Source organism: Perna viridis, chromosome 2 (genome assembly GCF_037379345.1).
Source record: "Perna viridis isolate PV_CMFRI_1.1 ecotype Kerala chromosome 2, ASM3737934v1, whole genome shotgun sequence".
Classification (NCBI taxonomy): Eukaryota; Metazoa; Mollusca; class Bivalvia; order Mytilida; family Mytilidae; genus Perna; species Perna viridis.
In genome coordinates, this window is record NC_142446.1 from 67602239 (window position 1) to 67614006 (window position 11768).

At 31.8% G+C, this 11768-nt stretch overlaps 1 long non-coding RNA gene across 1 annotated transcript; it reads left to right on the forward strand.

Moving 5' to 3' along the window:
• Nucleotides 1-490: 490 nt before the first annotated feature.
• On the forward strand, nucleotides 491-8630 carry LOC148626614 (uncharacterized). Its single transcript, XR_015920213.1, has 3 exons — nucleotides 491-612; nucleotides 6646-6838; nucleotides 8484-8630. It is a non-coding gene; the product is annotated as an uncharacterized LOC148626614 (long non-coding RNA).
• Nucleotides 8631-11768: the final 3138 nt, after the last annotated feature.

Consider the following 11768-nt stretch of genomic DNA (forward strand, 5'->3'; position numbering starts at 1 on the left):
GGCCGAAATATTTCACATAGATTCATTCAACTAAGTCATAAAGAACAAGGAGAACAAAACAAAACAAAGCAAAAACAAAAACCCAAAACAAACAAAAAATAAATAAATAAAACAGAAATAAAACAATCGAGAAAAAACAAAAACAAACAAAATAAAACAAACAAAACAAACAAACAAACAAAAGCTAACAACAAATAAAATTGAAATGAAAGTAGTTACACAGCCTCACACGAATTAAAGGGAGCAATCAAGCACATGCAAATTTATTGATATGAAGAAAGAAACTCAACATCATGTATAGATCAATGATTAAATGTTGTCACATACACGTGTCTCCTCAGAGATACACGTAGCAACTCTAAAATATTTTGTCGTTCGATTAGTGTTCTTAACAACCTGTTCTGCCTTCATAAACCACACAGATCGGTACTTCTATAAGTTACGATGCATTATCTCTTTCGTTTTAATAAAATATGTTATTAAGATTGTCATCGGCTGTATTTATCGGTCGTTTTAATTGACAGTGAAGTAATTTTTTGGCTTGTTAGAATGTTTTAAACGGCAAAATGGTTGGTTTATACTTAATGGTGTTCCAGGAAATGCTCAACAACCGTAAGTTTTTTATATATATAAAAAAACAAAAACAAAAAAAACAACAAAAAAAAACAAAAAAAAAACAAAAAAAAAACCAAGAAAAAAAAAAAAACAAAAACAAAAACCAAGAAACCCCCCCCCCAAAAAAAAAACAAGAAAAAAAAAACTGCCTTACAGCTGATTTGATCCAAAAGAAAATCGTTTAGCTAAATCCTTTAATCTCAGTTTCCGCTATATATATGACGTATTATCTTAAAACAATCCTAATTTCCGGGATTTTATACATCGCACTTACCCCAAACAACTTGAGATAAAGGATACTAGAGACACTGTGATATCAGCCTCATATCTTGAACTATATGGAAGGGGATATCCGCCATAAGTATGTTCACGCATTTCGTTTTACTTTGTTACTTGCTCATTTGTTCTCTGTATTTTCTTTCTTTTTTAATCGAAGATTGTTTAAATGTTAATCCGTGAAACGCATTGTTAGCACTGTAACTTGTAGTTTGTACGTATCTTTCTTTTACATTTCTACAATTGTTAATTAAAATACTTTTTCTAACCCTGAAAGTTGTAGTTTTCCAATATCTTTCTTTATTGGAAGTATTAAACAGTGATTTATACAGGTGATATATACATTAAAACACGTTTTTTTTTAAATCGATAAGATCGACACGGTTACAAAGAACGCACTAACATTTGACAAATGAAGAATAAACATGTTACTCATGAATAATTTTTCACCGGAAGAGGAGTTAATCTAAAAACATCACAGGCATTTTCCGATACGTTTTTTGGCTATAACATTTGTTTTATTTAATGGCATTCACAAATTTTAAATGATTTCTAAAGAAGAATAAAAGTGCTTTTTGGTATTTTATATGAAAATTTAATGTAGTTAAAAACAGAATTTGGAGGTACTATTCTATATAGAATCTTAATCAGCCTCACAACAGTAGTTTTGTGAGCAGAAATCTTGACAAGTCGAACTACATATAAATGTTCTTTGTAATCTGCCAAACTGCCAAAATTGGATAAACGACCTCTAATCACCGTTAACTGGCTCGTAAAACTTTCACACCTTGTTAATCTAATTTATAATTAATCATGCAGGTAAATGGGTTTTGGACCAATTTGATGGACTCTCTGATCCATACTCTGGAATAACAAATAAATTACCAGAGAGCTATACTGTTGTCTTGAAACAAGACATGCTTGTTCTCGGTTTCTACTTTTTACAAAACTCTATAAACTATGAGATTCTTAGAGGCTTATTGTTCAAGGTAGAAGTGGTAAGTGTTGTGTCACAACAGTCCCCAAAGAATCCTGTCAATGTCCATCTACAACAACATGCTTCCACATCCTGACAGCAAAACTCAGCATAAGGCTTGAAACTGTTGAAAAAAAAAGAACTGTTGTCAATCTCCACCTACTAGCAAAAACAGTAGAAAGAGAACAAGCAAATCTACTCCAGTATCAAGAAAAAACTTACAATTAAGTTTAGAGAAAATCAAGGAATCAAACACGTACATATATAGATGTCAGTCCAGAATTACCACATACTTAACTAAACCTGCATATAAAAAGGAGGAAACTCGATTACAACGAAAGATATATCCAGGCAGATATTTTAACACAAAGCATATCTTGGGTAGAAACGTTAAGACATGAATAATGTGCATGAATTCAAATTTAACAAAACAGTTTGCACAGAAATCGGGTTTCCAAGACACTTGACTGGCACTAGTGTTTGACAATGAAAAACAAAAGTGGTCATCGCACAGAAAATTCAAAAAAAAAAGTGTCACGCAAATCAGCACAAATGCACCATACAGGCAAGCACCATTGGGTAACATCAGTCCAAACAGACACAAAAAACCAGGTTAATGTTATAGATAGTTTATTTGATAAATTGACAGTTTCTCAGGAAATCCAATTATCACAGATTTACTCATGGTACAAAAAACTCGGTTTCTCGTCAAAATCCCAGAAATTCATAAACAATATAATTCAGTTAATTGTGGTTTATATGCGATTACAAACACGGTTGAATTTTGTATAAGTGGTTTTACTGGGGGTTTTCATGTTCAGTACGAAGAAAAATATATGAGAGACCATTTGATTTCATGTTTTGAAAAGGGAGAGTTCAAGATGTTTCCTGGTCCATGCTCCCAGTTTTTAGTGGAGTCCAAGTTGCTCATTGGCTTTTGTTACTTTGTATGTATGATTTTAGTCACTTTATCTTATTTGTTGTGTATGTCTGTTTTCCATGTCTGGTTTTTGTCCCTGGATTGCATTTTGTTATTACCGCTATAACCTTGGTTTCCTTGATTACTTTCCTAAATCAACAATGGGTCAAGTATGGAAGATGAATTCAGAAATTGGGCAACTGTAGAAATGAATTGTGATTGTGGTAATGCCGATGGTATTGAGTATATGGTAGGTTGTGACTATTAAAAATGGAGGTAAGAGCTGTAGTTGTTTGGAAACACAAATCTTGTGCAGATGCTATGTATATTTCATTAATCAAACACCATAATACTATGGTACAGAGAACATATTCAATACAATTTACATAGACACATAATAATGCATAAGAAGTTGATTAGTGTACATGTATTGGAAGGAATAATATCGAGTCACATTCATGCTAAATTTCTATATACATAAATTAAGAGAACTACCCTGGAGACAACATCTTTGTAATATGTCGCATAAGTTTACATATATTGTTGAGAACAGAAGGTGATTAGCTATTCATCAAAGCTTTAAATTTAATAATATTTGGTCTTTTAATAATTTTTTTCTGCGAGAAGGATTTGTCTGTCACTATCAAACGATGTGCACTTAAACAAATAATGGAACTCATCCCCAATATTTCCCGAATTACATAAATAACATTTTCTATTTTCTCTATTTATATTTTGCCAACGCCTACTTTCAATAGGAAGGTTATTATTCAAGCTTCTAAATCTAAAAAGAGTAATAATATTTTTGTCATCTATAAAATTCTGAAATACTTTTCAATTCCAAAATTTTATTTATACAATTTTTAATTCAGAGATTCAGGCGAGATTTTCACTTTTGAGTTCCACGACTATTGAAATTGGTCTACAAGGCTTTGCTTAATTGAGAAAAATGTCCAAGATGCATTATGTTCGTGTTGTTCGTTTTAAACAAAAGACAAACTCATCCAGTAATGATTTAATCTTTTTTTACCCAGAATATTCTATCGCCATATTTTTTAAAGAGGAAAGTTAAATACAACTGCAGGTAGCTTTTCAGATTTTCAAGTAACTAGTTTAAGTCAAAAGTTAATGACCTTCAGTTTAATTTTTATTTCCAATGAGTACCTGCCTAGTTCACCGTAAACCATAAAATCTGGGGTTGATTTTTTTGACAAATTAAAAGCTTTGAGAATAATATTTTGGACAGACTTAAGTAAATTTCATATATCTTATGTTTTGTTACCAAACCCCAGTAAAAAAAACTGCACAAATCACGTAAGAGAAAGAGTCCGTCCTGTCACGATATGTCCCCTTTAACTTTCTCAAAATTAAATATTTTTTTTTTTATATCAAAATATACCGTTTAATACAGGCTTTACGAATATGTAAAACTTTTTTGACAGACATTTATCATTTTGACAAAATATAACATTGGTTGTTCCCACATCCGATACCAAATTGAAAATTTTCTGTTAGAAAAAGTTCGACTTGTAAGATTTTGAATTGTATTCTGAACATGTTTCAAAAACATATACACCGTACATCAAAGTATAAGCTTTAAGAATATGTTACGGATTTGTGACAGACATGAATTAAAATCCAGATATTTGATGTTTCCTTACCGTACCCCCGTAAAAAAACGACACAATTAATGTAACAGAACAAGTCCGTCCTGTCATGATTTTTCCACTTTAACTGACTCAAAATAAAATAATTTTATATCAAAATGTACCTATTAGTATAAGCCTTAAGAATAATAAACATTATTTGACAAACATCACACATTTAATGAATAATGAAGTTTATTCACCAACATGTCCCCCTTTTCATCGCTATTTTCTTGTCAGCAAAAGTTCGTCCTGTCAATATTTTCGCATTATTATTTGATATTTTCCAAAAGACTTTAAATCAATTAAAAGCACTTTTATTCTTCTTTAGAATTCCTTTAATTATTGTGAATGCCATTAAATAAAACAAAATTTATAGCCAAAAATGTATCGGAAAATGTCTGTGATGTTTTTAGATCAACCCCTCTTCCGGTGAAAAATCATTCATGAGTAATATGTTTATTCTTCATTCGTCAAATGTTAGTGCATTCTTTGTAACCGTGTCGATCTTGTCGATTTTAAAAGAAACGTGTTTTAATTTATATATCAACTGTATAAATCACTGATTCAAGACTTTCAACAAAGAAAGATATTGAAAAACTACGACTTTCAGGGTTAGTAGACGTATTCTACAAACCGGTAGTGTAAGCGTCCTCTGCTTTTCTAGAAACATCCGCCGAGTTTGCTCATAAAAAGTCAGGTCCGAAAGGGTAGACGAAAGAGGAAAGGAAAACTATGCAACGTTGAACAAATCAGTTTTCATGGCGCAGATGGATACATCATAACGATCCACGAGTTCATGATGGCGATCATAAAACTTCTGTAGTGAAGACTTCAATCTTGTAGCAACATAACCCAGTTCCATAAGCCTAATTGTTAGAAGTCAATTACTAGATACAAAAAGTCTGCGCAGTTTCGGCAAGCTCTGGCATAACGTATGAGTTGTGATATCAACACTCCATACGCAGGTACAGAACGGATGTCGCCACAGATGAAAGGAAAGTTGACAATTCTGAATTAAAAGTCATCACGTTTGTCGTAAAGTTTGGTCAATAATTTTAGCGGAGTCCGAGTTGCTCATTTGCTTTTGTTACTTTGTATGTATTATTTATGTTACTTTATCTTCTTTGTTGTGTATGTCTGTTTTCCTTGTCTGGTCTTTGTCCCTGTATTACATTCCTATCACTACCGATAGAGCTTTGGACCCCTTGATTGCTCTTTCTAAAATATCTGCTTTACTTACTTATATTAAATCGTAAGGCTTTATGGCTTTAAAAATCTTATTACAGTTTTAATTTCATGTTAAAACAGTTTTTGCCATTAAAAAAAACCTGTTTGTTTAGCATAAATATAGAGAATACTATTTAAAACAAAGATGTTTTTTAAACACGGAAGTTTGAAGATATAGTAGTAATATCAAATCTGCAAACGAAGGAAAATCTTTGGACAAGACAAAATGAGTAACACCAAAATTACAACACACAAATACAAAACGTTCAAAAAACATTAAAAGATTGAAGTGAAGACCCAGGTAATGGAATGGCACCTGCTACATTTTGTTTCCAAAACGTTTTCATCCATAAGAGATCTTAAATTCATATTTTCTTAAAGTAAATGTTGGTTTCTAATTCAATAAAATACATAAGAAGAGATTTGTTTGTTGATACTTTAGTTGATATGATAGGAAGATCGATTCAGGGAAACCAAGATCAAGCATAAATGAAAAGAATATTTTCCGAGAAAAAAGACTAGACATGGAAAACAGACACATATGAAATAGCAAAAATTACACGACCAAATAAACATGTAAATGAGCAACCTGGACTCCGAGAGCATTGATCAGGCGTACCGGTTGGGTAAGCAATCTAGCTCTGCTTATCTAGAAACACCCGCCGAGTTGCACATAAAATGTAATGTGGACGGAAGACCAAAGAGAAAAAAGAAAACTATGACAGTGAACAAATCGGTTTTCAGTGTGCAGATTGATACACTTTAACAATCCACGACTTCGTGATGACGACTATAAGCTTTAAACAAACTGTCTGAGTCACCCCCTTTTGGTGGAGAAAAATAGCTTCCTCTCGGACATCGTAACAACAACACAAAAAATGTTCGGTTAAGATTTAAGTGGTGACAAGCTCAATATTAGATCTGTCTGGTTTCTACATGGGCAGTTTCTGAATACAAACTTGCATCTGATAATTCTCTTGTAGCTACAGCGTATTGCTATTCGGTATATGACTGTACATATGGGTATTACTGTTGTCCTGATTTTTCTGGGTGCTGTCTTTCGGGATATTCGTGCAGAGGTGACGGATATTGTGTCAAATATTATAACGGATACAGTGGATATAGCATCGATAATGGTTATAGTGGATATAGCGAGAGTTCTGGGCTTGGTGGAGGGTATGTTTCAATATAATGATTATATAAAATCATTGTCAAAACAGTTAAGAGCAATCGCTTATTTTGATTCTCAAGCGGCGGCCATGTTGGAATGAAGACAATTCTTAATTTTTACTATAGTCAATCGATAACCCGTATAATGAACTATTTCCAATGTATAATTTTCCAGGATTTTTCTTTATTACAACGTTTTTATAAAACTTTGAACGGCGGTTTTATTTGAAATTTTATATAGTTTGAGCTTATCTGCATATGGTGACAATTTATTGTGACATGATTTAAACGTATGGTAAGAACATAGGATGAGTTACAATATCAACAATATAGTAGTTCGCTTGGTAAAATATTAGTACTTCTTAAATACATGTATACAGTGATTTAGAAGTATACATGTGAGCAAGAAACAATATGGTGTTTTTAACTTTTTGTTTGCTCATAATTTTATTTGAATTATTGTCATGATATAAGAGTACTAGTTTTTTCCTCATATTTCTCTCCTCTATAAATGTTAAAATGGTAATAGTTTCAATATCATTTTTACTAGTGAAATAGCTGGAATTGTAATTGGGGGATTGGTGGGTGTTGTGTTGTTCATGGTGTGTATATCTACGCTGTGTAAAAGGTGTTGCAAGTAAGTTTGTTTTCATTAAATCTCGCACAGTACAGAAACCAACGTTGTCATGATTTGTCAAAAACAATCTTACAGTTTACATTCATTTATTTAAAAAGGAACGCAAGATTAACAAATGTTGGAATTATGCATAAGGCAAAAATGTATGAAATAAAATTCTACAAGACTAAACTTTTACATGTCGAGCCTTTCAAGATAATTTTCACTATTAACTTTCGAGATTGAACATTAATTAACTATTCGCAAATAAGATTTTGTATCTCATATTTTTGACGAAGAGTATCTTCAATAAAAAAACATGTTCATATCAATGACAACCCTCCTTTTATTACGTCACAGACCATATCATCTTTGTGGAAATGAGACAACAAACGGCGATATTGGAGTATATTTAACTTTTAAAATTTGGAATGTTCCGATGCATTGATGAAATAGCGATAAATCGCTTAAAAACATAAACAAAATAAAATGAACTCTATATCACAACATTAAGCACACAAAGTTTATCAACTTCATATAGTTGCTCAGGACGTGTTTAGACGTAAATAATATTCATCTATTTAGAAAAGAATATTTCAAATTTTTTATAAATTAAAATAAATCCTTCATATCAGTTTACAAACGTATTGTTTAGCCATCATTGACATATGTATAGACTATGTTACATGCATTTCCAAAAAATCAAACGGTTGTGCCGAATAGCCTTTTCAATTTTTACTTTTGCAAGTCGGTAATGAAATATGCCTTATAAAAGTGTGAGGATCTAAACAGAATGACAGACAGTTAATGCTACATGTGATATTCAGGAAGGTTATTGTATGTCGAATCAGTCTATATTTCTTTCTATCAAATGTTCTTTAATATCAAAATGTGAAAACAATATTGTAACTTTCCTTAAATTATTGATTTGTTTGCTTATTTTGAAGAAATTTTTTTTTATTTTGCTTATGAAATAATAAATTTTTAAAGTAATTTATATTGTTAAAACATAGATATTTCATTTTCTTTTTACAGTGTTAACAATCGAGTGCAACAAGTAAACATCCCACCTAATCAAACATCTACAAGATACTAACTTTCTTAATAAGGCTCAAGACGATGTCTTAATCTTATAATTTAAACAACTTTTTGATTCTTGTGTGTTTCTTATTGGCATCAGTAGAAAGTTCTTAATGATTGTTATTATCTTATACTATAGAAATTAAACACCAGTCAGAATGATTATGGCGGGTTTCATTTTTTAAACATTCTTCAGAATAAAAAAAGATGTTTAAGATTTGACATACAACTATTGTAATAACTTCATCAAAATCAAATGTCGTATTTCTATATAAATCTATAGATATACTAGTCACAACATGATACATTATATTGTTCTTGTTTAAAAAAAACTCTATAGAGTCAATAGAGTGAAATTTGACCTTACATTATCTTTTCAGTTGATAAATTAGAAACTCGTGTTTAATCTTCAATTTATAAATCCTTTAATGACAACAACAGAAAAAAAATTGTGTCGTTGCACTTGGATACAATCAAACACATGTTTCCAACATTACGCCTCAAGATAAAACGTGTTTCACAGAGAAATGGATATTTTTGTCCCTTTTGGATAGTAACGTATTCAACAGGCTGTTTGCATTCCAATGACACCAATTGCATGCCTCTCCTTGTCGATTTATTCCTGTATTGTTAAGTGTATTATTTGCATAGAAAAAGTCATGATATACTGGCAATGTCTTATCAACGTTTGCCCAATGTATTAAAATTATCCATTCTATGGTATATGGAAGAATAGATAATGGTAAAAGGGAGAAGGGGATTTTGAAATAGAGGATTGATTTTTGAAGTATTTATTGATATAAAAAAATATACTAGATTTAAAATAAAAGTGACTGTTCTTGGATTCCTAAACTCCACAAGAATCTACACAAACAACGGTACATAGCTGGATCTTCAAAATATACCATCAAACCTCTTTCAAAACTTTTAACATCTATACTCACAGGTGTCAAAGAGGATCCCCAGTATTACCACAACACTTGTTACTCCCGTAGTGGTATTAATTCAATGTGGATCCTGAAAAATTCGAAAGATCTTTTGGAGACCCTCAATTCATGATTATTATCAGAATATAATAACATTAAAACTTTTGATTTTTTTCAACACTGTGTACTTCTAATCGTAAGACTCAGTTAAAATCCCGACTCAAAAACATTATACATCGTTGAATCTCAAAAAAAGATGGTACACCTAGACATAATTCTATAGTTCTTAGTAGAGATTCCTCATACTTTATAGAAAATAATTCTAAATCATCTTCCAAATATGCAGCAGAAGATGTTTTCAAAATGGTGGATTTTTTTTATCGGCAACACATTTGTCTAGTGTGGTGGACGCGTTTTTCAACAAAAGGTCGACATTGTAATGGGATCAAATTGGGCTCCTCTACCTGCTGATCTATCCCTATACTCTTATGAGCCTGACTTTATAGCTGATCTGCTCCGAAAGATAAAACATCGTTTAGCTAGATCCTTTAATCTAAGTTTCCGCTATATAGTTAACGCACTACCGTTAAACAGTCCTAGTTTATGACTTTTTATGAGCAACTCGGAGGGTGTTTCTAGAAAAGATGAGGACGCTTACCCTAACGGTGCACCTGGTCCATGCTCCCAGTTTTTAGTGGAGTCCGAGTTGCTCATTTACTTTTGTTACTTTGTATGTATGATTTTTGTTACTTTATGTTCTTTGTTGTGTATGTCTGTTTTCCATGTCTGGTCTTTGTCCCTGGATTACATTCTTTTGTTTACCGCTATAACCTTGGTTCCCTTGGTTACTCTTTGCATCATGAAACGTGGTGGACACCAAATTTACTCTTTAAAAAATGTTTATTATTCTTCGTGTCTTTTCGTGGTTCTACAGCACCTTACCATCTTTTAAGATCATACAATTTTCTATCACAGCTGTCATTCCTATCGAATTTCGAAGACAATTGTAAAGTCAAACATGCTGCATTCTTGTTGATAAGTAACACCTTGAAAACAATATATATTTTCTAAAGAAGATTTCGTCTTTTTGAAACAAATCGAAAAAGTATCTTATCAACACGATAAATTGATACGTGAAAAGCGACAAAACATATTGCTCATATTAATATCGTATATTTTTAAATAAAAGATTTGAAAAAGTTTCTTCGAAACTAAAACCGAAATTGCTAACAACATATGCCCTATCTATATGAACCACACACAAAAAATTGAAATATATCTAGCTATTAGGGCCGGGGATAATTGTGACGAAGTTTGGATGGACGTACGGACATCGTGATTTCAATATACCACCAACTCTTTGAATGGTGGTATAATAATAAATAAGTGAAACCTGGCTATATTGCAGTGTTTCATACGACAAGTAATCCTCGACGAAATTTCCGGTATGCCCGCTACGGCATTGATTATCTTAAGAAACAGGATGGTACAGAAAAAGAGTAAATAAAAGTTCATTAATGTCTTATTTGCTATGCGGGTTCTACTTTTGACCGGAGTCGAAGACGTCTACGATGTTTATAGTCACCAAAAGTCTCATACAATCGATCTCATCTCGCAATACATGAAATATCTGCTATTGTACGTAAAACAACAACCAATCAATCAATCAACCAAATAAAAATTAACGAAATCCTTTTGTCCATTTATCCACAAAAGGAAAATATGGAGCAAAAATATCAAAAAAGGAAGTGTATCCCAATTCCAATAAAACAGAATAAAGCACAAGTAAAATGACATCCCCCCCAAAAAAAAACGGGAGTTGCATCAGGTGCTCAAGAAGGGTAAGAATTTCATGCTTTACAAGCGGCATATTGCACGTAGGTATAATCAGGTATGAATGTTAAGTTAGAATGTAAAGTAAGAAATAAAAAACTAAATGCTAGAATAGCCATTGTCTTTGAATTACATACATATATTCCGTATTTTACAATATCATTTAATCAACTTTATCGACACAATTTTTTAAAGCACGTATTTGCAAGCTTAGGTAGTGTTGATTGTAAGTTTTTAGGGAGTTCCTTACATCTTGACTAAAGCACTCGTTTCAGTCGAGAACTGATAACAAGGGCAATATTATAAAGGCCATATATTAATCTGTTAATCACATATTTATATATGCAAAATGAAATATGCACCAAACTTCTTTTAGATAGGAAAAATGATAAAAGACTAGCGAATTAAGTGTGTGATCATCTTCCAACATTACATCAATTTGTGACGTAGCCGATGAACAAGATAAGGTTTTAAACATTTG